The following is a 27812-nucleotide window of genomic DNA, read 5'->3' on the forward strand; positions in this document are numbered from 1 at the left end:
CGTGGCATGACACCTCAGCCGCGGCCTGTTTTCTGCGGGTGCCGAAATTGAACATAGACATCGCCACCGGTGCTGAACCTCGCCACTCATCGGAAGAGCTGCGATAAGATTCCTTTGACGCCTCTGGCAGTGGGCCGGGCCTCTGTTCACCGCGCATGCCTACTGATTGGACTGAACCAATATAACTTCATTTCCCCAGATAGGGAGCTGGAGATTGCGGACGCTATATTAATGCGTGGAACTGTATCTACGAAGAGCTCAGCTCAGCTCTTCTCGTCTGAGTTCATCTTCCTAACTCGAAATCTAAAAAGTGTATATATAACTTCTTCTTTGCCAACTCTCCCTGCTGCTCCCGGTCTGAAGTCTTGCCCGCCTGATCATGCTACCCAGAAGTCTTGGCTCCCGAACCCGATCGCATCAACATGCATACAAGATATCGCATGGCCTGAAAAAGGTGGGAAAGAAATTCGATGTAAATGTTACCTTTTTTGCGACATGAATGCTATCTCGATTTTGCCTTTTAACCAATAAGAACAAAAATAATCAGACGAAAGCAGGATGTGGAATCAACCACAGATCCAAGTACGTGTATGTAAAACAGAAGTTGTTTATGAGGTTCCTCTCAGCTACGGTTCCGTATATATAGGGCAGATGGCACGTTGCATTAATAAGCTTCTCCAAGAGCACATGAACTCGTTGACTTCGCATTGTGGCCTCACCTTTCAAGATACTGCCAGTCTTGTGAAAAGAAGAAAAGAGAAAAAAAAACAATACACAACTTTTCGCGCACGCAAAGGTTATAGGCCGTGCGAGGGACAGAAAGACAAGCAAAATCCTTGAAGCCTTGTGGATTGTAAGACATGGACCTGATAAGTATGCTAGTGAAGCATCGATGCACCTGTATAACAAAGAGCTTCACTTCCTTGGTTTGATAAGATGATTTCGTTAGGAGTGGTGCTTTGAGTGTTTGTGGCGCATGCGTTTTACTTCCTTTAAAAAAAGGGGTCTCGCTCCAATAAATCCGTTATTAGTCTGAGCTGGTCCCGTTTGTATATCTCCTGTGTCTTGTCCCCTGCTGAGTGCTATGTTTTGTAATCATAATAAGGTTGTTGACTTTGTCCAGCAAATTATCAACATCTGTTACAGTCAGTCCATGAGTTTCCATACTTTGGCGCCTACTGTACTGGTTTAGTGTATTTATTTCTTGACGCAGTTTCCAAATTCTCTTCCTGTCCTGGTTTGTTTCACTGTCGTCTCCCTTGAGTAGAAGTTCGATTTCTTTCGTATGCTTACTGGACACTTCTAAAAATTTATCGTAGGTATCAGACATGAGTTGGACAGAAAATTCTATATCTGACACTGTTTCCTTCAAGCATCATAGATTGTCAAATTTTGTTGTGAGGTTGGCAAATGTTCTACTAATCTCAACAACCTGTTTGTTTAAGTTAGTAGAAGACACGTTACTGCCGCGATATGCTGATGATCGGCATGTAAGGCATTTGAGAGCTGCATTTCATTCAGCACTCTTTGCTTTAAAACTCCGCACCCCAACCCCTGCGCATTTTCCGAATGAAACTTTTGACAGCAATCTGCACAGGTCCAAAATTCCTCGCTATCTCCAATTTCCTCTTAGGATGCATACCAAGGGTCAACATTACCAGGCGACATTTCAGCCACACAATTCACACAAAAAGATATTATAGTTCGAGGGCAGCAATGACAGCGACGGGCAGTAGTAGCAAAAAGAAATTATAAGAAAACTAAAAACAGTTGTTTCAGAGTACTTGAATAGCACATGCCGGCGCCACCGCTGCCCGTCGACGGTCTGCACGGTTCTATAGGCAACAGAATAGGGTGTATATCCACAGGATGACCGGCACGGTATGCATCTTTGCGCACTGCGACCAGCGAAACTAGCGGATTGCAGATCGCACTTGATGCGATTACCTTGCCACGGAACGGTAGCGAAGGAACTGCAGATTCAAAACAGTTGTGTCAGAGCTCTTGAACAGCACATGCCACCGCCACCGCTATGCAATTTCCAATTTCCCATATAGTTGTCCATAGAGGGCGTGGGAGAGGTTTCGGATTTGGGTTAGTTTGCGGGCCATCGGGATGAGGGTGATTTTAAATGGTAGGGGAAGGAAGAATGATTCCTGGTGTGTTCCACGATTGCCTAGAGATATGGTGGGAGATTCTGTAGAACTGAGTTTGAGTTCCGCAGTGCAGTTGCGGAGAAAGGCTGTGATATATGAATGGGTGCGTTCTCCTACTCCTAGGCTGAAGAGGGCGTCAAGAATTGAGTCATGTTGTATATTACCAAATTCTTTAGTGAGTCCGGAGCCAGTAAGCCTCTCGTGCGGTTTCGATGTTGGGTATGTAGAAATTCCTCGGAAATTTGAAGCATTATTGATTTCATAATCATCATCATCAGCCTGACTATACCCACTGCAGGGCGAAGGCCTCTCCCGTATTTCTCCAATTAACCCGGTTCTGTGCTAGCTGCATCCACTTGACCCCTGTCAACATCTTAACCTCATCCGCTCACCTAACTTTCTGCCCCCCCTGCTACGCTTTCCTTCCCTTGGAATCCAGTTTGTTACCCTAAGCGACCACCGGTTATCCTCTCTTCGCACTACATGTCCTGCCCATATCCATTTCTTCTTCTGAATTTCCGCTAGAATGTCGGTAACTTGTGTTATTTCTCTGACCCCCCCTGCACGCTTCCTATCTCTTAATGTTACCCCTACCATTTTTCGATCCATAGCCCTCTGGGCTGTCCTCAACTTGAGTAGAACCCTCTTGGTTAGCCTCCACGTTTCAGCCACATACAGGGTGTTGCACAATTAGACCCGCGCTGTAGAATGCTTCTCCCAGCTAAACCGCGGAATCCTTGCAGTTCAGATTTCGCACAGAAATCGCATTTTGTCGCTAGTATTTTTTAATACTAAATTTGTTTGTGGTACTTGCCTGATTCGATCAGAAGAAGTAAAATATTCCCATCGCCTGCGGCGGCGGCGACGCCAGACGAACCGCTGCCCCAGCGATGGGACTGGTGGCGCCACCTCATGCTGCTAACAACAACTCTGTAGCAGGAAAAGAGGGGGCGAGCGTTTCTGGCAGAAGGTTTGAGTTGTTGTAAGCAGCATGAGGTGGCGCCACCAGTCCCATCACTGGGGCAGCGGCTCGTCTGGCGTCGCCGCCGCCGCAGGCGATGGGAATATTTTACTTCTTCTGATCGAATGAGGCAAGTACCACAAACAAATTTAGTATTAACAAATACTAGCGACAAAATGTGATTTCTGTGCGAAATCTGAACTGCAAGGATTCCGCGGTTTAGCTGGGAGAAGCATTCTACAACGCGGGTCTAATTGTGCAACACCCTGTAGGTAAGTACAGGTAAGATGCAACTGTTATATACTTTCCTCTTGAGCGATACCGGTAAGCTGATAGTCATAATAGTCATAAGCGTAATAGGCCCTTTACTGTTTCTGATTTTCATCAATGACCTACCTTTAAGAATCACATCAACACTAAGAATATTTGCTGACGATTGCGTCATTTATCGCAAAATCCGCTCTGCTAATGACCACATCGTCAAGAAGATCTATACCGCATTAATAACTGGTTCGCATCACGGCAAATGTCCCTTAACACTGATAAATGCCAATTAATGACATTTAGCCGTAAACAGACCATTCACCGTTTCCCTTACTTGCTTAATCACAGTCCAGTCACCCTTGCGTCGTCGTACAAGTACCTTGGCGTGCACTTTTTACCAAATCTCTCATGGAGGACCCACATAGAAAAAATTACTGCCAAAGCTAACCGTACATTAGGTTATTTAAAACGTAACCTCAGAGGTGCACCTTCTTCCACGCGGCAGTTGGCATATCAAACATTTGTCCGCCCTCAACTTGAATACGCATCTTCCATTTGGTCACCCCACCAACATTACTTAATTCATTCCCTAGAGCACGTACAAAATCGTGCCGCTCGTTTCATTTCTCGCAACTATTGCCGACATTCCAGTATAACAAACATTAAGGCGTCGTTATCCCTTCCATCCTTAGAATCTCGCAGAACAATAGCACTTATCTGTCTCTTCCATAAAATTGTTTATAGCCATCATTCCTTCGCACTACCTCTCACAAAACCGGCCCGCACATCTCACCGATTGCATAATCACCTCAGTTTTAAACGCCTTTCAGGAAGAACCACTGCATTCAACTCATCACCCCTGCCCCGTGCCATCATTTATTGGAATAGTCTCCCTGACAACATTGCTCATACTTCAGATTACGTTATTTTCAAAGAAAAAATAAGCAACATTTTGTTCTGAAGTGTACTGTTACTGAAGTGTGTTCTATAGTGTGCTTTTCAAATTTTGTTCTCTTTTCTTGTGTTTGCCATTTTATAACGTTAAAGTTTTTGAAAATAACGATGTTAAAATAACCATCTTCTACCTGCTTCTGTTTCGCATCTCAGTTATGTAACCCCCCTCACATAATACTCCAATTGGAGCCCGTGAGATATTTGAATAAATAAATTTATTTTTTTGAATAAATATGCGACCAAATGCGATCCATCCTAATCTTATTCTTCTTGTTATTTCCTTTTCATGATCCGGATCTGCAGTTAGTACCTGTCCTAAGTAGACATATTCGCCTACTACTTCCAGTACTTCGCTACCTAATGTAAACTGCTGTTCCTTCCCGAGGCTGTTGAACATTACTTAGTCTTCTGCATATTGATTTTTAAGCCTACCTTTCTACTTTTCCTGTCAGGTCATCAATCATTATTTGCAGTTCATTCCCCGAGTTGCTTAGCAAGGCAATGCCATCAGCAAATTGCAGATTACTGAGGTATTCTCCATCTACCCTTATCCCTAACTGCTCACATTCCAAGTCTCTGAATACAATTCCTCTAAGCAAGCTGTGAATAGTACTGGGGAGATTGTGTCTCCTTGCCTAACTCCTTTCTTCATGGGAATTTTGTTACTTTCTTTATGCATAACTATGGTTGCTGTGCAGCCGCTATATATATCTTCCAGCACATTCACGTACGGCTCGTCCACCCCCTGATTTCGCAATGTCTGCCTCACCGCCGAGGTTTCAACTGAGTCAAATGCTTTTTCGTAATCAATTAATGCTATGTATAAGGCCTGGTTATATTCCGAGCATTTGGATTAGTAGCTTCTGAATGCCAGCATTGTGTGTGGGAAGAGATTGTGGGTACGCATGTTGTTGTGTAATGTGTTTAGAATTACGTGTTCGAGACCTTGCCCATGCATGATGTGAGAGATTAGTTAGAGGGGGGTTACATCAAGTGGTGTTTCTGGTTCGGAAATAACGGTGACTCTTGAGTCCATTCCGAAGGGACAGTACCTGACTTCCAGTGCTTGTTGAACAGGTCTGTCACGGCTTGGACAAAATTGTAGTTGAAATTTCACAGCGCTTTGTTCGTTATCCTATCTCCTCCCGGGGCGGATTTAGTGCGGAGTTTATGCATCGCTGCCAAAACCTGCCATGCCGCTATGTCTGCAGCGAGATCCGGATTGAGCTTGCCCGTGTACAAAGGGAGCAGGTTCATGGCGTAGTCGTGAGGTACTTGCTTTTGTGGTTTGTACTAAATATCGCCGTCCATGTTTACGCTGTAGATGAGACGAGTTACATTGCGGTGTTGAAAGCTCTTGGTGTGATTAGGCTCTAAGCGACACCTCACAAGCTACCACGTGTCTCGAACTCCGAGGTTGCGTTTATGCGGTCACTCACTTGTCCCCATTGTTTTCGGGTTATTTGCGCCGCACATGACTCTATGTTCTCATGCAAGGCTGAGATCCTTCTTTTCAGGGATCTGTTATGCTTGTTTTTCAGCCATCGCGTTTAGAAGCTGTTGTGTGCCTCTCACAAATGTAGAAGGCGGCTATCGACCACGTCCGACTCTTTGGTGTTCGGGATCTCCGACGAGGCCGTGGCTATGTCGCGGGTTGTAGGTCATTGACCAGTTTACGAAGTTATCTATTTTAGCGGGGACATAATTTCGGAGATTTCGGAACTTGCCACAGTTTTTGATTTAAGACACTTTCTGACGTACTGGGTGATGCAGCCTATAGAGAGAAGGAAGTTTGGATAATGTAGTTGTCGCTGCCTAATGAGGTTTTTTTCGAACGCTGGCATTGTGTGAAATTTCTCGTGTGAGATAAGGAGTGGTGTTTTGCTGCACACTTACCAATTTGAAGCGTTGACCAATTTGAAGCTCTCGTTTTGTAGGAGCTCCCAGTATTGGGATCCCTTGCGGCAATTTGATGTGTAGCCTCAGCTGACGTGTCGAGAATTGGAATCCGCTACCACAATCTTGGGACGGAGTTTGTGTTGCATATGTCTCCTCCCATAGCCAGGCTCATGTCTGGCGCGGGCCCGTAAATCCAAGCTTCTGGGTGGATGGAGCGGGACTACAACACGGGTGAGCAGACACCCGAGAGCCCTCCGCGGAAGCGGAGAGGACTCAGCTGTGACCTGATGAAGAGGGACAGGTCAGCCTGGTGGCATTAATTTGTCATCGAGCAAACTAAGGCAGTTTTCCCGATGATGGGTGGATTGACTTTTGGTTGGTCACTGGGAGGGGCTGCGTCCTCCTGTAACCGAGAGGAGTGCAACCATTGGCGATGAAGCTCTGAGGGATAAGGCTGGGAGCAATGGCACGCTCCTGTAATCGAGAGAGGCCACGCCGGTGAATGCTCAGACGGCCGACTGGAACCTCGGAACCTTGTGCACTCTGAGGAAGTCTACCCCGCTAAAGCGGGGTAGATTCTCGGGCTTAGGAACTGCTACTATGGGGCCCACTGAAAATGACAGCCTTTACCGATGATGTACCCTATTGATAAACGGGACTAGGGATAAGGCTGGGGAGCGACCAACTCCCTGTAATCCAAGGTGGAAGCCGCTGGAGTTGGAGGTGACCACTCCTCGTAGCGGGAAATAAGAGTCTGTTCCCCGCCGGTGCAGTCCAGGGATGGGCTGTGCCGGCTAAGTCTCTATGCATGGACGCCGCGGGGGAATCCCCGCTGACTTATGTCATCAGGGGTAGGGGCAACCCCGTGTATCCCAGCCCGCGAGGAGGCATGGGGGCGCTGTTAGAGACTGTCTTCACTCCACCTCCGGCGTGCCAGGTCCGTCCTGGGAAACACTGAGGCCTTCGGGCGTCTCAGCAGCCTAAGAGAGTGAAGTCGAAGCGAAAGCAGAACTGGTGCAAGCACCCTTTGAGAGTCTGTCAGTAGTACCGCTGTGAGACCAGAGGGGTGGAGGATGAAGCCTCCACTCGCGCTTCCGGTACGTAGGCGGTAGGTCCCAAAAGGTTTTGGAATACGGGGCCGGCGTCCAATCCAAGACGCTTAACAAAATTTGGTAGAATCGGGCTCTCGCGTGGAGCGCAGCACGAAGGGAGTTACCGAAGTCGGGGGCGCGAAGGCGTCTGGCAGGGGTGCACGTCATGGGAGTGCACCCGAGCACGTGGGTGCGACCCAACACACGACCAACGCGGTGGCAGTAGTTGACAAGTCCGCCACGCGCGCTGGGAGAGCTGCAGGATTCGTTTTCAGCTCGACGATGACCAGACGTAAACTGGGACAAGAGCGGTCCCCGGCGTGGGTGTCCGCCATTTTGTGGGACTTAGCTCTTGGGAAGGGGCTCGGCCTGGGCGATCCCATGTAAGCCTGGGGGATACTTGTTGGCGAGCTAAAACTCTTCTTCCCCTTCATGGATCACTGCCTTGTCGTGGCGGAGGGGCTTGCGAAACTCGATGAAGTCGTGAGCTCTGCTGTGTAGGGCCACCCAAGATAGACAGGTCACGGCAGAGAGTTCTGACAAAATGTGATTCACTGGAGAAGGTAATGGCAACCCACTCCAGTATTTCCTGCCAAGAAAACCCTATGGCCAGTCACAATACCATTATCGATATGGCGCCGGACGATGAGCCCCCCAGGTTCGAAGGCGTCCCACATGTTACTGGGGATGAACAAAGGGCGATTCCTAGTAGCTCCAGGACGAATGAAGCAGCTGGGCTAAAGCCAAAAGGACGCTCAGTTGTGGATGTGTCGGGAAGCGACCGGAAAGTCCGATGTTGCAAGGAGATATATCACATAGCAACATGGAATGTAAGATCTATGACGCAAGGTAAACTGGATATCGTCAAGCGAGAAATGGACAGAATGAACATTGATATCTTGGGTATCAGCGAGCTCAAGTGGACCGGAATGGGAGAATTTAACTCCGGCGACCATTATGTCTTTTATTGTGGGCACGAATCCAAGAGAAGGAATGGGGTCGCTCTCATAGTAAACAGAAGAATGGGCAAAGCAGTGCTAGGGTACAACCCCAAAAACGACCGAATGATTTCACTTCGGATCCAAGGTCACCCTTTCAACATAACAGTCATCCAAGTCTATGCACCGACCGCTGCTGCTGAAGAAGCTGACATTGAGAGATTTTATGCGGACCTACAATGCCTTTTAGACCGCACCCCATCATCAGACGTCGTTTTTCTCATAGGAGACTGGAATGCTAAGGTCGGGAGTGAAGAAATATCCGGAATTACAGGCAAGTTCGGTCTTCGTGAGCCAAATGAAGCTGGGCAAAGGCTAGTAGAGTTCTGTCAAGAAAACAACCTGACCATAGCGAATACTCATTTTCAACAGCACAAGAGGCGCCTGTACACGTGGATTTCACCGGACGGTCTGTACAGGAATCAGATCGATTATATTATTTGCCGGCAGAGATGGAGAAGCGCTATACAAGCAGTAAAAACAAGGCCTGGGGCCGATTGTGGCACCGATCATCAGCTTCTTGTTGCCAAAATTAAGCTTCGATTGAGGAAAACGCAGAAAACTAGAAGGCCTTTCAGGTATGATCTGGATCAGATTCCATTAGAATATGCTGTGGAAGTGAGGAATCGATTTCAAGAATTAGATCTAGAAGAGATGTGGACTGATGTTCGTGATATAATACAAGAAGTTGCTACTAAGGTAGTTCCAAAGCAAAAGAAATGCAAAAAAGCAAACTAGTTATCTGATGAGGCTTTGCAAATAGCTGAGGAAAGGAGGATGGCAAAAGGTATGGGGGAAAGAGAAAGATACAAGGTTCTCAATGCGGATTTTCAGAAAATAGCAAGGAGAGATAAGAATGCCTTCCTGAACATACAGTGTCAAGCAGTTGAGGACAACAGCCAATTAAAGAACACAAGAGCTCTGTATAAGACAATCAAAGATATCAAAGGAAGTTTCTGTGCTAAGCTGGGCGTGATAAAGGACAAACGAGGCAAGGACCTCACTGAAGCCTCAGAGATAAAGAAGAGGTGGCAGGAATACACAGAAGAACTGTACAAGAAGGACCCGGATGTGCAAACACAACATAGGACGGTTGTGATCACTGATCTCGAGCCGGGCATCCTGAAGAGTGAAGTTGAATGGGCCTTAGCCAGCCTTGCTAAGAACAAAGCTAGCGGAATTGATGGTATTCCAGCTGAGTTGCTTCAAAACCTCAACCACGACGCTGTTAACACACTGCATACATTATGTCAAAAGATTTGGACAACCCTGCAGTGGCCACAGGATTGGAGGAGGTCAGTTTACATCCCCATTCCAAAGAAAGGCAGTGCCAAAGATTGTTCCAACTACCGCACGATCGCGCTTATTTCGCATGCTAGCAAGGTGATGTTAAAAATCCTGCAAGGTAGGCTGCAGCAGTATGTGGATCGGGAGCTTCCGGACGTGCAAGCTGGGTTTCGCAAGGGCAGAGGAACTAGAGACCAAATTGCCAACCTTCGCTGGATCATGGAAAAAGCAAGAGAGTTCCAGAAACCCATTTACTTCTGCTTTATTGATTATGCGAAAGCGTTTGACTGCGTAGACCACAGCAGAATGTGGCAAGCTCTCCAAGAGATGGGAGTTCCAATTCACCTCATCTGTCTCCTCAGGAACCTTTATGAAGGGCAAGAGGCCACAGTCAGAACTGGGCATGGTCTTACTGATTGGTTTCCGATTGAGAAAGGGGTGAGGCAAGGCTGCATACTGTCGCCCTGCCTATTTAACCTATATGCAGAGTGCATCATGAGGAAGGCCGGTCTGGACGAGTCTTCAGCTGGAGTGAAGATTGCTGGAAAACGTATCAACAACCTTAGATATGCGGATGATACCACTTTAATGGCAGAAAGTGAAGTGGAACTCAAGAGACTTCTGATGCGCGTACAAGAAGAGAGTGAGAAGTTTGGGCTTAAACTGAACATTAAAAAGACGAAGATCATGGCATCTTGCCCTATCAAGTCCTGGAGCATCAATGGACAAGAAGTGGAAGCTGTGACAGATTTTCTGTTCTTGGGCGCCAAGATTACCTCGGAAGGAGACTGCAGCCATGAAATTGGGAGACGCCTGCTTCTGGGAAAGAGAGCAATGGTTAGCCTTGACCGCCTAGTAAAGAGCAGAGACATTAGTCTGCCAACCAAGATCCGTATAACCCGTGCTATGGTCTTTCCAGTTGTGATGTATGGATGCGAGAGTTGGACTGTGAAAAAGACTGACCGCCGAAGAATTGACGCGTTTGAATTGTGGTGCTGGCGAAGACACTTGAGAGTTCCTTGGACTGCCAGAAGATCAAATCAGTCAATATTGTCGACCATAAACCCTGACTGCTCATTGGAGGGTCAAATTCTAAAGTTAAAGCTCAGCTACTTTGGTCATCTGATGAGAAGAGAGGAGTCGCTGGAGAAAGATTTGATGTTGGGAAAGGTTGAGGGTCGCCGGAGAAGGGGTAGGCAGCGAACGCGATGGTTAGATGGCATTCTCGAGGCATTGCAGATGAAGCTATGTGATGTTAAGAAGATAGTGAGAGACCGGAAAGCGTGGCGTGACATGGTCCATAGGGTCACGAAGAGTCGGACACGACTGAACGCCTGAACTGAACTGAACCACGATCGAGGTGTGCACAAAACAAAAAAGTGTCGGAACCCAGGCAGCTATTTCCATGCGGTATTGCAAAGGCGCTACCGCGCCCGCCTTCGAGTCCCCGCTCTTTCAGAATATATTTGTCCCTCTCCCATTGCCGAAACCCCTCTTGACGACGCCCCCCTCCTCTCCTCCCTTCATTTCTCCTCCCAACTTTAAACGTTGGCGAGGATTAGGAAAGGATGAGTATGGAAAGAAAGAAGGGACAGCTTTGCGTAGCTTTTAGTTGGGAGATAAGGTGCGCCGGGAGCGGTACAGAAAGAAAAAAATTACGCCGGTAGAAGTAAATTTAGTGAAGATATACTGACATTACAAAACTGAAAACAAAATCCTGAAACAGACAAAAATTAAGAGGCGCGGAGTAAAGATCGAGCCCATGGTTTTCCACTAAAAATATCAGGTGTATACTGCTACTATATAGCATGGCGTTAAATGCGGGGGGAGTAATTACATCACTTTATTCTGATACCAGCTCATAAAATATGGAGTAAATTTAAAAGCTTGGTAAGCCGCCCTCTAGCCAGCCTTCGTTAGCCTTCCTCGTCTTATCGCGGCATATAAATCAAAGAAAAAAGTATTTCATCCTGAACAGTGTTATTTACCATCGCTGGTCAAAGACGACTTATCTTACATACGTTGAGACGCCTTCGGTACTTACAAATCTGTCTCCTTCGACGCACGCGTTTATTGTGCTCCCTAACTTTAAAAGGCAGGCCAATTTGAATGAACGCTTCTCGGCTGTTAAAACGGCGCCATCTTGCACTGAAACAGGAAATGAAAGGTTTACAGGAAATGAAAGGTGCAGTATCTGTCACTCGCGGAAAACCACTATCCTCAAGGTAGACAAGGGCAATGATGATGATGAACGTTTCACAATCAGTTTCACAACTATCTCCCTCGAAAGTGTGCCACCCTTTGCCGAAAGCTCCTGCTGACAAAGATGAGGATTTAGAGGCTTACGCCTTAATATTTAAACACTGTACACAACACTGACGGCCGATGTGGGGTAAATTAGTTTATAGGAAAGGAAAGGCACAGCATCTATCGCACTTCTCCGTGGATAGCGTATCCGGGACGTAAGACAAGGGAGGGTAGGAAAGTGGGAGGGAAAGCGAAGAGAGAAAAAGGTGCTGTAGTCGAGGGCCTCAAAGTAATTTGATTATTTTGGGATCTTTATTCCTTTCTCTACCGCGCCCATTGAGCATAGTTACCCCGCTAACGGTGACTTCGCGCGCTGATTTTGAACCCTTCCGCGTCACTCACGGACACGCTATACTATCTAGTGTGTAGTCGGATAACTGAATTTTTTTTATTTTGATACCGTTTACATTTTTTCCCGTGAAGCGGCTATTTTTGAGCGCGCTCTGAACTCGCGGCAGCTTCTCAGTCGCATGCGAGAATGGCGACATCCGCGTCGACGACGTGCGCTTCGAAACGCCGCAAATCTGACGGCTACGCACTATCTACGATCAATGTTATCGATTACCCAAGTAGAAACTACTCTGAAGATGCTGCCAATTATCGACAGAATTCAGTTCCACCCCCGCTGATGACGGAAACTAGCCCGGAACAACGGCGGCCGCACTCCGGCCCGCTAGCAGGGCTGGGCAAGATACTTCGAAAAAGTATCTTCGATACCGATACTCGATACTCTGAAAAATTGCATTTCCGATGCACGATCGAAATCGAGTTTTGATGCAGATACTCGGCACTGTATCGTCGATACCTCGATACATCACTGAAATCCTAACATAATAAAGGCTGTAATACGATTAGAGGCATTAGGAAATCTTACCGTACTTCCTGGAATCTTGAGCATTCCAATGGCGTAGTTTTTCTGAAAGGGCTTAACGAATGCGCCAGCCCGGAGTTATTGTTTGAGCAGCTGTCGTTGTCAGAGCTTCACTTGAATTGAAGCCATGGTTGCAGTTAAGCAATTGCTTCCACGAGCAGCATAGCTAAATATTTCTTCGAGCTGATCCTCTTCATGCGAACCGACGTGTGAACACTTGGCTATATCCCAAGAAATACCCGTGTGGGCAGCGTGGGGGTGTGCTCGCTTTTCAGCCAGGCCGAAAACCATGCGGGACCTATTCGGCTTTGGCGTGGGCAACCCCAATCGGACTAACCCGTCTTCTATTTGCTTTAGGCCCACATTTGCATCGCATCTGCCCTAAATTGCCCCACAGGAGACCGATGTGGGCAGAAGCGGGTAGGAGCACTTGCTGCCCCGCTAACGGCCATGCGAAAATTATCTAGGTTTTTGGTGGGCAGCCCTATTTGGGGCAGCACAGGAATTTTCTGCGTGAATTCGACATTTTCGTCTGACCTTCCCTCAAGTACCCCTCAAGGGTCCCATGTAGGCATTGTGCGAGCATACCCGTATTTAGCCCCGCCGCGGCCCATGCGGGACCTATTCGGCTTTTGAGTGGGCAGCCCCAATTAGATTATCCCAGGCTTTTCCTACACAAAGCCCAAATTTTATTTGCATCGGCCCTAAAATTTCCCAAGCGGGACCCTTGAGGGCCAGATATGGGAATATGTACTAAGTTAGCCCTTTCCACACCTATATGATGCCCAGATGGAAAAAAACAGGCGCAAGCCCAATTTGGGCTTGCCCGCTTGATCCCTAAAGGGGGCCCTCATGGATGTTATTGTGGTTGCCCAAGCCCAACTTACCCATACGGGCCCCAGGTGGGCCATGTAATGTGTGCTACTTGGGTACATACAAATACCAAGGTGCAACCTGCGTGCGTTTGGAGAACTGGGCAGTTATATTGCAGTTAGTGCGATAACAAACTGTTGAAGCTCTGCATATTGTTACGGCAAGCGATGACAACAGGAGAACAGAGGACAGAGAGAAGATGCTCGATGGTCGTGAGATGACGTTTAATGAATATCTGAGCGGGCCTGCGCGCGCTGCTGCCCGCGCCACTGCCCTCTTCTTCCTCCTTCGTCCGTAACATGACCCGGGGCCACCGAGCGATCGTCCCGATCGTAGACGAGAAAGTTTACCGATGATGATTTCATGGCATGATGATGGGCGTGTCTGGATGCTTGAAAAAGAGGAAGAAGTAAGAATAGAACAGCTTGCCGGCACGATGATTCCTGATGAACCTTGGCTCAGGACAGTATTGGGCCACACGTTGCCACGACTCGATAGCGAAGGCCAAGGCACGCACCGCATATGGCATAGGCAGGGGAGTATCTGTAGCGGTGTCTTGGGTCGTGGGGTTGTTGATCGGCACATCAGGTCAGTGGGGTCAAATATGGTCATTCGGGTCTCTCGTTGTGTCTTGTGGTCATGTGTGGCCTCTTTGGTCAGTCTCTCCTTCGTCGTGTCTTTTGGTCGGGCGAGGGGACGGGGCGGAGGAACGGCAAAATCTTGCTGGATCCGGCAGGCTGGGGAACAGCCATGCGGTGCCTACTAACCTTTCGCCGACGGCGCAAGAAGTCGCAGGGCGCCGATGCTCCGGACTAGGATGAGGGGGTAATGATGAAGTACCCCGCACCTTCACCAAATGTTACGTGGCGGCAAGCGATGACAACAGGAGAACAGAGGACAGAGAGAAGATGCTCGATGGTCGTGAGATGACGTTTAATGAATATCTGAGCGGGCCTGCGCGCGCTGCTGCCCGCGCCACTGCCCTCTTCTTCCTCCTTCGTCCGTAACATGACCCGGGGCCACCGAGCGATCGTCCCGATCGTAGACGAGGAAGTTTACCGATGATGATTTCATGGCATGATGATGGGCGTGTCTGGATGCTTGAAAAAGAGGAAGAAGTAAGAATAGAACGGCTTGCCGGCACGATGATTCCTGATGGACCTTGGCTCAGGACAGTATCGGGCCACACGTTGCCACGACTCGATAGCGAAGGCCAAGGCACGCACCGCATATGGCATAGGCATGGGAGTATCTGCAGCGGTGTCTTGGGTCGTGGGGTTGTTGGTCGGCACATCAGGTCAGTGGGGTCAAATATGGTCGTTCGGGTCTCTCGTTGTGTCTTGTGGTCATGCGTGGCCTCTTTGGTCAGTCTCTCCTTCGTCGTGTCTTGTGGTCGGGTGAGGGGACGGGGCGGAGGAACGGCAAGATCTTGCTGGGTCCGGCAGGCTGGGGAACAGCCATGCGGTGCCTACTAACCTTTCGCCCTACGGCGCAAGAAGACGCAGGGCGCCGATGCTCCGGACTAGGATAAGGGGGTAATGATGAAGTACCGCGCACATTCACCAAATGTTACGTGGCGGCAAGCGATGACAACAGGAGAACAGAGGACAGAGAGAAGATGCTCGATGGTCGTGAGATTACGTTTAATGAATATCTGAGCGGGCCTAGCTCGCGCGCTCCTGCCCGCGCCACTGCCCTCTTCTTCCTCCTTCGTCCGTAACAATATTATTAAAAGCTAGAAGGGAAACAAGAAAAATAAAATGGCTGAACGTTATTTTGTCCGGAAAGAGTGCGATGTGGGCGCGCTAAAAGCGACGCAAAAAGAGACATTTAGTTTAGCGCCACCGCTTACCGCGGCCGTCTACCCCTACCGCGCACCGTCAGCATAGCACACGCTGATTGGTCCACGCGTGCGGTTCCGCCGAAATTTGAAAGAAACGTGGCGCCAACTGTCCCCATCGGGGTGATCTGCGCACACGTACTGACGCTCGCGTGGTAGCGGTAGGCGGTAATGCTAAACTAAAAGTCTCTAATGAGAAATGTCTCTCTGCATGCATACGCACACGAGCACACAGCAATGTTGTATTCGAAGAAGGTGCCTTTTATCAGTGTGTAAGAGTGAACCATAGCTGCGTTAACGCAAGCATCCTGAAGATAGTTAGGAAACTCAAGGTTCATTAGCGGCGCTAGAGAACTACGGCTGGTTGTAGATAAAAGAAGTATCTTTCTTTGGCAGAAAGTGGCTAATACGATGTCAATCAATTCACATATTTAAAGAATTAACGTTTTTGTTCATTTATAAGATAGAGATACCTTTACAAGTTTTATTCAAGGTTTGATTCAACTTTTTTCGCAAAAAAATTGTTTGACAAAGCATAAATTGTTATTCGAAGTGTGCTGAAAAATTGCATTCATAGCTTCATGTCGTGCATTTCATAAAATTTTGGACGTAATATTTTTTCCAGAGCAAAAAGTCTAGTAAAAGCCTGTTCCCTGTGCAGTTAGAAAGGATCGACTTTTTTTTTCGTACGCAAGCTTGCTGTAAGGCATATTATAGAAACGCATGTAAATGGTTTTCCATGAGAAACCAGAGCAGGCTCCCGCTCTTAGAGCTGTCGGTGAGCCATTTAGAAGAGTCCTCTTCCCTTGTTGTGGTTAGTCCCACTTCGCACAGAATCTGTGTCCTTGATGCCCTTGTCCCAGCATAAGTCCATAGCATGTGGATGCATCCACTTCTGCAGCTGGTGTGGAACACTTCGGGCATGTGGTTGGTCCGATGTCTGCTTGCGATTCCCATCGGCATGTTACCGACGGGGTAAGGGTCGCCCCAGCTCTTATCCTTTTAAGGGAAACCTCCTCCAATCTCGTTAAGTTATGAGGGAGGGGGAATGTACACGGGGGAATGAGGGCACATGAACTTTTCCTTAAAGAGGATGCCAAGATGGGAACAGCAGAGCGGGCATCAAGATGGAGCCTAGTGGGGGGGGGGCGCATTAGTGTTTGGAACTTCGTGTGTGAGGTGGTCAACTTTTCTCTGCTCAGCGTTCTCAGCATCGTCTTGTGTCAAATGTATCTGGATGCGTATCTTTGTTTTTTTATTGAGTGCGTGGATTTCCTGGGTAACACAGCGTCTTCGGTACTTTCGTCAGTTGTTTTATGGCGGCTAAGGAGTCTGTATAGATGTGGGCTTCTGTTATGGAATCAATTTTATCTATGGCCTCCATAGCATCGCGGATTGCATGAGTTCCATCACAAGTGGGTCTGGGTATTCTGAAACATATTCTTTATATAGCTTTAGTTAGCTGTGTGTTGGACTAGTAGCTGCTGTTCTACCTCCATTTTCTATAATTGATGCGCCCGTATATGCAATGCAGGTTACTGGAAGTGCATCAACCAGAGGTCGAGATGCCAGCTTTTCTTTGCGACGAAGCCGAGTGGTCTTGTTTGTCGTAATAGTCGTGAATTCCCACGGAGGGGGATCAGCCATTTGTGGTGTTTGTACTGCCACTTCGTTGTACAAGGATGCTATGGGAGTAACGTACTTTCACTTCATATCCCTTGTTGCCTCTTTGTTGTTCAATTAATTCTGTCAACGTATTTATCTGTGCAAGCTCTTGGAGAATAGGGATAAGGGTAAGTTTTTTGCCAAGTGCCGTAACTACAAGAACGTTGTTAGTCGATTGCATCATGGTGGACTGAGGCCTTAGAAGCTTGTGTTTATGCCGCCAAGCAGAGCCGGCACGCGGAACCAAGGGGTTTTGGGTTGTGCGACAGCACACTGAAGGCACTGCTTGACTAGAATTAAACGCCGCAGAGACGGGGGGTGGATGGCAAAGGACGGGAAGAGCGGGTACACCAGTATGCGAGATCCCTACTGCGTGTTCGCCTTGCCTTTCCGCTTTGTTCATATCTCCCTGTGTGTCTGTTAAAGGCTTGCCAGCTCCGTGGCACGCACTCGGTGCTCAAACGTAAAGCACCTCGTGAGCACCTACTTACCACTGCCTCCTCCAGTTTTAAAGAAAGGGAATCTGGAATTGTAGCTGACGCTGAGGGGCCGGGGCACTTGTAGAGAACTTAGGTGGTACTACATGCCAAGCTATCTCAGGGCCTGAGGGAATCCTTCATGGCGGTTGAAGCAGGCGGACACGCGTCACTTCAGCTCCGCAAATTTTGACCGATTTCACCGGACCAACGCTTTTTCGCCACCGGATTTCATTCGGAACTGGAAGACATCAAGTGCTGGATCCCCTGGATGCCATATTTCAAGCGGTAGGACCATTTTTTCGGATCTTTACCGGACTTGAAAGTTCCAAAGCGGGCGCCAGCCCGCTAACCCTGACGGGACGCCCAGCACGACATCGGGAGAGAATGGGACGCTAGGCTTATTGACCACGGCGGCGCCTAGCACCGACTCTTCTTCAAAGGGAGACCATATGGCAGGGCCAAGCCAAGCCCCAAGTGCGTCGCCACAACCACCAAATGCCCTCCTTGACGAATTCCAAGGGATGAATGAAGACGATTTTGGAGACGCCGAGTCAGGAAGCGAAGACGGAATGCCGTCAGATTCCTCATCGGAGCGCGTCGGGTACAACAACGATGCCAGTTGGGAGCTTGTTCAATCCAAGCGCCAGAAAAAAAAACTTCAGAGACAAGGACAACGGAAAGGCACGGGAACCGGCCCGGACGCCCAACCTCATGATCGAAAATCACAGGGTAATGCGACCGGCTGCAACAAGACCGGAGAGGTGGAGCAGAGGAGGCCTAGGCGAAGACTGCCGCCACTCCCCAAAAATGACATCAAAATAATTTTTCGACCCAAGAAAGGACTCATGGTGAAATCACTCACCACACACCAAGTAGCGCGCGCCGTTATCATGGCGTGCGGCCAACAATGCAAGGACGAGGACATACTTGTAAGGCTTCGCACAGGATCAAATATCATTATCGTTAGCACCCCACATGAAGAAACGGCTCACCTGGTGCGGCGCATTACCCGCCTTAAGTTCGCCGGAAAGTCGTACGAGGTCAACGCTTACGTGACAGCTCCGGAGGACGTCTTTCGCGGCGTAATTCACGGTGTTGACCCAGGTACGTCTCCCGAAGAGCTGAAAGCACACCTACGAGTCAGAACTCAAGGAGTAACCATTCTCCAGGCAAGGATGCTTGGAAAATCCAAGACCGCCGTGATCACGTTCGACGGCCCGATCTTGCCGAAATTCGTAATATACTACGGAGGTGAACTACCGTGCTACCAGTACCGCCCCACGAGGCAAGTGTGCTACGTCTGTTTCCAGCAAGGACACCGCTCCGACGTGTGCCCCACACCGGACATTATTGTGTGCGGACTGTGCGGAGATAAAAATCCGACGAAAGACCATGTGTGTGAGCTCAAGTGCCTAATATGCGGTGAGGCACATCGCACCGGATCCAAAGAGTGCCCCGAGAGACTGAAAAAAGCAAGACCAAAGCCCAGCAGGGAAAGAGGGCGCAGTGGCTAACGCGGGCGACCACGCAAGCGATGGTTCAGCTCAGAAGGAGAGACCTCAAGGAGCCGATCAAGATCCAATTCCTTCCCACCTCTGTCGCCGGCCGGTTCACAGGAGGGGAACAAAGAAGAAAAGCAGAAAACGAAGCTTTCCCAGAAAGGCGGCAGCAAGGTAAGCTGGGCATCTACCATTGATCCGCACTCGGTAGAAAATAGTAACACAAACAATACAAACAACAAAAATATTCCTGTCAAAGAAGCTAAAGACGCGAGCAGTGATGCACTCAGACGCGAGCTTGAACTCGCTCGACTCAAACAAAATGAGCTCGAACGCAAGGTCGAGGAACTAACAAAAACACTAAAGGCACAACAGCGGGAGCTTGAAATCACTAGAGCCTTTCCAAAACAGCCACAAGCATCCAACAATGGAGAACTTGAATCACGAATGCAACAGATGATGCAGCAGATGATGCAGGATATGATGCGGCAAATCCAATCTCAAATGCAACAGATGCAAGCACAATTTCAGGGGCAGATCTCAGAAATCAAAAGTGCTTTTCGAAAACAAAGACATAACGAAAACATTAGGGAAAGAGCGTACAACCGTCCAGCGTTAACGGCGTTCGCTGTCGAACAAGGCAATAGCACGAACACGTAAACATGACCAAGACGCGTCAGCAAGACCAAGAAAACTTAGAAATTTGGCAATGGAACTGCAGAGGCTACCGCAAAAAACAGGCCCTACTAAAACAATACATAAACACACAGCTCACACCCCCCGATGTGATTGCGCTCCAAGAGACTGGAACCAGGCCCTCTCTACAGGGGTACGATGTTTACGAGAGCCAAAACGGAGGTAAAGCAGCCGTTCTAGTCATCAAAGCCATCACCGCAATCAGGCACGATACCATCGCCGACACGGACATCGAGCACGCGCTTGTCGAAATCATTCCGAAAAAGCGAAAGGAAAGGAGCACATTCGTACTAAACGTGTACAGCCCGCCAAGACAAAGAAAAGCCAAATTCTTCGAACTCTTCCACGGAGCGCACAAGCTGGCCAAAGAAAATGCACTCATTATCGTGGGAGATTTCAACGCCATGGACACGAGTTGGGGATACCGGAAACAAGATATCAAGGGAAGAACATTAGCGGACCTAGCCGAATATTTTGGCTGTAAGCTAATCACAGATCCCGCGACCCCAACGAGAATCGGTAATAGTGTGAGCACGGACACTTGCCCGGACCTCACGTTCGTAAGGAAGAGCAAGGAGTCACAGTGGGAAAACATGATGGAAAACCTAGGTAGCGATCATTTTATCCTCCGGACGCGAATAGCATCGGAAAGGGTAAGATGCCGGATCGGACAAGCAAAACTCACGGACTGGAACGCGTTCCGCGGGGCTTGCAAAAAATCTGAAGGCGGCATTCAATCACTAGAAGACTGGAGCGGCATGTTGACAGAAACGCGGGACAAATGCACAAAAAGTGTAAGACGAACAACAACAACGCCCGAAGTAGACGGGCACCTTCTGCGACTATGGGAAGCCAGACGCTGTCTCACCAAAAGATGGCGGAAGCAAAAACACAACAGGAAACTAAAACTAAAGATAGCAGAAGTTACGGCAAAAGCTGAAGAATACGCAGCGCAACTCGCGAGACAAAATTGGGAACAATTCAGCGACTCGCTTAAGGGAACCTTAGGTACGGCCAGAACCTGGAATCTCCTAAGAGCACTAATCGATCCGACCAAAACAAAATCAGAAAACAATAAAAGCATCCACAGATTCATCCACTCCTTCAAGGGCTCGGACACCGACCTTTTAGAGAAGGCACGAAAAAAATGTTTCGGTGATCGCAACCCCTCACGATACCAAGGAAACTATCGCGGAGCCGAAAACGAGAGACTCGACCGCCCAATAACTGTGGAAGAAGTTTATGCGGCCATAAGGAATACGACCAGAAACACGGCAGCAGGAGCCGACAGAATCGACAATGCCCTGATCCGAAACCTGAGTGACGACCTCATACAAGAGCTCGTAAGTTTTCTAAACAAACACTGGGAGGCGGAGACGGTTCCCGAAGAGTGGAAACACGCCGAAGTAATTATGATACCTAAACCTGGCAAACAGCTCCAAATTGAAAATCTCAGGCCCATATCGCTCACGTCGTGCCTCGGCAAGCTTTACGAGCGGGTGGTGCTGCAAAGACTGCAAAATTTCATGGAAGATAATGAACATGTACCCCATACCATGTTCGGCTTCAGAGCAAAACTCTCGACGCAGGACGTGCTGCTTCAAATACAAGAAGATGTGCTCCGCAACGTACCCCGAACAGGTGAAAATGTCATAATGGCCCTTGACATCAAGGGAGCATTTGATAACGTCAGTCACGAAGCGATCCTTAGAGGTCTAGACGACCTGAACTGCGGACGCAGAATCCACGGGTACGTCAAAGCCTTCCTGTCAGATAGAACTGCCACCATCGGCATGGGAGACCTTCGATCGAACAAAATTCACGCGCCAAACAAAGGAACACCACAAGGATCAGTCATCTCACCTATCCTCTTCAATATAGCTATGATAGGTCTAGCACGAAAACTAGAGAAGATCGAAGGCATCAGGCACGCCATGTATGCAGACGACATAACAGTCTGGACGAACACCGGTTTCCTCGGGGAGAAGGAAGGAAAACTACAGGAAGCGGCCTCCTGTGTACAGAAATATCTCGGAGAAAGAGGACTCGCATGCTCGACCGAGAAATCGGAACTGCTTCGAGTGTGGAGAGGCAAACAAAACCGGACCGTCCCAACCAGTGAGAGCCTGAAACTCAACATCTACCTGGAAGGAATGCCCATCCCTGAAAACACAAAAATAAGAATATTAGGTATGTGGGTTCAATCGAACCAACGCAGTAGTCACACTTTTACCATGCTCAAAACTACAACGCTACAAGTGACACGCATGATCACCCGCATCACCAACAGGCGGCATGGCATGCGCGAAGAGGACACACTAAAACTAGTTAGAAACCTGGTAGTGAGCCGAATTATGTACAGCCTGCCCTACCAGTGCCTCAACAAGAGTGAAATACAACAAGCTGATGCCCTGCTACGCAAAGCGTATAAGACGGCGCTCCGATTACCGCGCAACACGTCTACAGAAAAGCTCATGGCGCTTGGATTGCAAAACACATTCGAAGAACTACGCGAGGCGCAGCTTGAGTCGCAAAAACTCAGGCTGCTGCAGACAACGACTGGAAGAGCGCTTTTACAGAGACTCGGATACTGTGAGCAGATGCGAGAAATAGCGAGGACGGTAACGATCCCCGACGAACTTCGCAAGTCCCTCAAGGTAGCTCCAATCCCGAGAAACATGGACCCTAACCTCCACCAAGGTAGAAGAGAAGCAAGGGCCAATTTTATTCAAAAAACATACGCTCCTGAAGACACGACTGTGTATGCAGACGCGTCCTCGAGAGGAGGACAGAACAAAATTGCAGTGGCCACGGTGGTCAATTCGTCTCTACGCGAAGTGACCAGCGCCTCTATCCGACACTGCACAGCAGCAGAGGCCGAGGAAGTAGCCATTTCTCTAGCGGTGGCGGAGGGCTATAGAGCTGGGCGGTCGCTAACGATACTCACGGACTCTCAAACAGCCTGTCGAAATTTCATGAATGGTAGGATTGGTCGTCACGCGCTTCGTATACTCCTCGAAGCGAGCGACAGATTTAAAAACCACGAAGAAAACAAGACCAGACACAAAATTATATGGGTACCGGGGCACATGGGGGTGGCAGGGAACCAAGAGGCTGACAGGATAGCTCGAGCATACACTACTTTCCGAGCATCCGACGGGTCCGCGGAACTTTTGCCAGCACCCAAGGCATACTCGGCCATACTAGAAAACTATAGAGGAAGAAGAATGCGATATCCCCCACCGCACAGTTCTCTCACCAGAGAGGAAACTGTCATATGGAGACAATTACAGACGGGTTCATACCGAAACCTACACATACTAAACAAAATGCACCCTACCTTATACGCTGACAGATGTCCGTGGTGCTATGAAAAACCAACACTGTATCACATCACATGGGCATGTCAAAACATAGATGTGGTCCCCAAAATTCGAAACCCGAGTGCGGAGCAATGGGAGACTCTGCTGTCCAGCGACCGCTGCGAAGACCAGAAAGGTCTGGTACAGCGAGCCCAACGGGCGGCAGCAGCCAGCGGAGCCCTGGACTGAGGGCAACCGACCATTGTAAAAAGTGGACGAAGTCGACGGAGAAGACTCTTGTGGATACAACAAGCAGACATCTCTGAAGACGTCCAAAAACCGCCAAATAATATAGGACTAAATAAAGTTTTTCCTCCTCCTCCTCCTCCTCAGGGCCTGACTACCGTCTGAGCGAGCGCCGCATACCCAGTCTCACAGCAGTTTCATTATTTGAAGTTTTCTTTATATTGTCACGTAGTGGTGACGAGGTCGACGACACAAATGAAGGGGGTCGATGATTGCACTAAAGAAACCTTTATTTGGGCTGACTTGCGCCCGCAAAAGAACTAAGCAACTCGGCGGCGGCGATACCAACAAACGCGCTCGTCGGTCGTCGAACAAAGAATGCCCGTCACACTCGGCAACGCTCAATTTAAAGGCTGCCCAGAACAATCTAGATAACGTCGCAAACAGCTACCAGCACGGGCTGGAACATTGTGGAAAGACACCCGAGTGGCCGGAACCTTCGAGACAGATCTCGGTGCGTCTTGCGCTACAACAAAACTGATAAAGGTGTGACTCGCGATATCGAGCAGTAACAAACAAAGATTACGGGACTGATACGCGGTCCAGAATCAGAGTGATAAGGCTGTATGCCGGTGGCTGTTAAAAAACAACAAATACTGTTTTGAAGGTTTCGCGGCATTACTCCCCCCTTTAAAAAACATCGCCTCGATGTTTCAAAACAAAGCAACTTAAACAAACACTGCAACGTTTAAATACCACAGATTCTTTAACGCGCGTAATATGGCTTCAGTCGTACAACATATACAATTTCTGGGCGTGCGCGTCGCCGTTGTGATGCTGATGTTCCGTCGGGAATGACTTCATAGTCCAGTGGTCCGACGCGGCGAAGGATTTTGTATGGCCCAAAGTATCGACGCAACGACTTTTCACTTAATCCGCGACGGCGAATTGGCGTCCAAACCCACACTTGGTCTCCTGGATTGTACTCTGCGTGGCGCCGTCGTAAATTGTATCGTCGGCTGTCGGTGCGCTGTTGGTCTTTAATACGCAGCCGTGCGAGTCGTCGGGCGTCCTCTCCACGCTGCAGGTAGGCGGCGACGTCAAGGTTGTCTTCGCTGGTTACGTGCGGCAGCATTGCGTCGAGCGTCGTCGTGGGCTCCCTGCCGTACACAAGCTTAAACGGGGTCGCTCTGGTCGTCTCCTGGACTGCCGTGTTATACGCGAAGATCACGTACGGCAAGATGGCGTCCCAGGTCTTGTGTTCAGCGTCGACGTACATAGCGATCATGTCCGCGATCGTTTTGTTCAGGCGCTCCGTAAGGCCATTGGTCTGGGGATGCTACGCAGTTGTTTGTCGAGGGCTTGTGTGACTGTATTCCAGGATGGCTTGCGTCAACTCTGCCGTAAACGCCGTTCCCCTGTCCGTGATGAGCACTTCTGGGACGCCGTGTCGCAAGATAATTTGTTCGACAAAAAATTTGGCGACTTCTGCCGCGGTACCATTTGGTAGTGCTCTTGCTTCGGCGTAACGGGTAAGGTAGTCAGTGGCCACAATGATCCACTTGTTACCCATAGACGAAGATGGAAAAGGGGTCGAGAAGATCCATCCCAATTTGTTGAAAGGGCAGGATTGGGGGCGGAATCGGGTTTAGTAGTCCTGCTGGTCTGATCGGCGGCGTCTTGCGTCGTTGGCACTCACGACAGGTCTTCACGTAGTGGGCAACCTCGGCAGGCAGTCGCGGCCAGTAATACTTCTCCTGGATTCGACGCAATGTGCGCGCAAATCCGAGATGGCCTGCTGTGGGCTCATCGTGCAACGCCTGCAGAATTTCCTGCCGGAGGTTTTTAGGCACTACAAGAAGCTGCGCGGTCTTGCTGGTTGCAAAGTTCTTCTTCACTAGGAGGCCATTGCTTAACGCGAACGATGATAAGTGTCGCCTGAACACAGCAGGGGGGGAAATGGTCTTTCCTTCTAAGTAATCGGCTAGCGCTTTCAGCTCAGGGTCTGATCGCTGTTGTTCTGCGAAACTGCTGGCGCTTACCGGTCCTAAAAAGGCGTCGATGGGAGCGCGTGATAGGCAGTCTGCGTCGGAGTGCTTCCGGCCCGACTTATAGACTACAGTCAAGTCAGATTCTTGAAGTCGTAGGCTCCATCTCGCAAGGCGGCCGGAGGGATCTTTCAAATTAGACAGCCAGCGGAGCACATGATGGTCGCTAACAACCTTGAATGGTCGGCCGTATAGGTATGAACGAAACTTAGAAGTAGCCCAGATGATCGCAAGGCACTCCTTCTCGGTCGTCGAGTAATTGACTTCGGCTTTTGTGAGGGACCTGCTAGCGTAGGCGATGACTTTTTCCTGTTCGACACTCTTCTGGACGAGAATGGCTCCTAGGCCCACACTGCTCGCGTCGGTGTGAATTTCGGTCTCGGCGTTTTCATCAAAGTGGCCAAGTACAGGAGGGCATTGCAAGCGGCGCTTAAGTTCGTTGAAGGCTTCTCCTTGCGGCGCTTCCCATTTAAAAGGTACGTCAGCCTTTGTAAGCTGCGTCAACAATTCGGCGATCCGCGAAAAGCTTCTGACAAATCGTCGATAATAAGCGCACAGCCCAAGGAATTCTAAGGCGGTGGGCATTGTGCGATTGCAGCTGTTTTCTCCGGGTCTGGGCGAATACCGTCCTTGCTAACGATGTGACCTAGGAACCGGAGTTCTTCGTAGGCGAAGTGGCACTTCTCTGCTTTTAGCGTTAGTCCCAATGACTTGATGGCTTTCAGCACTGTCTGTAGTCGTTTTAGGTGGTCTTCAAAGTTTGACGAGAAGACAACAACATCGTCCAAATATACCAAACAAATTTGCCACTTCAAGCCTGCCAGGACTGTGTCCATTACTCGTTAAAATGTGGCTGGTGCGGAGCAGAGGCCAAATGGCATCACCTTGAACTCATAAAGGCCGTCCGGTGTGATGAATGCGGTCTTCTCGCGATCTCTTTCGTCGACCTCAATTTGCCAATATCCGCTCTTCAGGTCCATCGATGAGAAGTACCTTGCATTGCAGAGCCGGTCGAGAGTGTCGTCGATGCGGGGAAGCGGGTAGACATCCTTCTTCGTTATGCTATTCAAGCGGCGGTAATCAACGCAGAAGCGATGTGTGCCGTCTTTCTTCTTCACCAAAACGACTGGTGCCGCCCAGGGGCTGTTCGATGGCTGGATTACGTCATCACGCAGCATTTCCAGAACTTGATGGCGAATGGCCTGACGTTCTTGCGGCGATACACGATAAGGGCTTTGGCGCAGAGGTCGGGCGTGTTCGTCCGTTGTTATGCGGTGCTTGGCCAGTGGTGTTTGTCGTACCTTCGATGACGATGAGAAGCACTTCCCGTAGCTTCGAAGCAGACTGAGAATCTGGTCTTTCCTGTTGTGGGTCAATGCCGGGTTGATGTCAAATGTAGGCTGACGGAATAGGTCCGGTGCGTCTTCCAGCGTTTGGTCGTGGAGGGCGAATACATCTTTGAGGTCCGCTAATTCGTCGAGAAAAGCGATCGTCATGCCCTTGTTGAGATGCCGGTTCTCTTCGGTGAAGTTTGTTACCAGAACCTGAGCTTGACCTCTCCGGAAGTTCGCGATGCCTCTTGCGATGCCGACACCTCGTTCTAAGAGCAATTGGATATTTCCTTCGACGATGCCTTCAGCGGTTTCGATGTTTGCGCTACCTACGCAGACTGCGATGCTTGATCGGAGCTTGACGATCAATTCTTCATCGAGGACGTTTAGAGGGATGTGTTGCATCGACGTCGTCGTAGCAGGAATGGCGTTCTCTGCAGAGAGCTTGATGAGCTTGGATCGCAGGTCGATGATAGCCCTATGTTCATTTAGGAAGTCCATGCCTAAAATCACGTCGCGGGAGCACTGCTGCAAGATCACAAAGCTGGTGGGGTAAGTACGCCCATTTACAGTTATTCTTGCAGTGCATCGTCCCGATGGAGTAATCAGGTTGCCACCTGCGGTGCGAATCAGCGGGCCATCCCAAGCGGTGGTAACTTTTCTGAGCTGAGAGGCTAACGGTCCACTAATGACTGAATAGTCAGCTTCGGTGTCTACTAGGGTAGTGACTCTGCGACTGTCGATATCAACTTCAAGGACACTTGTTCGCGTCCTCGCATTGCACGTGGGCCTTAGTGTCCGATCTCGGCTCCGTCGCTTCTTCGGGTCATGGCCGGGGCATACCGTTGTTACTTCGCTGGGCGGCGGTGTCTGCTTGCAGTCTGGTCGTGTTGTCGTCGATGACGTCGTGTGGAGCGGGGGTGAAATGGGTGCGTCGTCGTTAGTGGTCGTCGGCGGCGGAGGATGCTCGTCTTTTCGCCGTTGAGCAACCTCACCTCCAAAGCTTGCTCTGTTTAGTTTCCCCTGCGCGGGCTTGGAGACCTTC

This window comes from Amblyomma maculatum, chromosome 2 (genome assembly GCF_055883805.1).
Source record: "Amblyomma maculatum isolate TAMU_Amacu chromosome 2, ASM5588380v1, whole genome shotgun sequence".
Lineage (NCBI taxonomy): Eukaryota > Metazoa > Arthropoda > Arachnida > Ixodida > Ixodidae > Amblyomma > Amblyomma maculatum.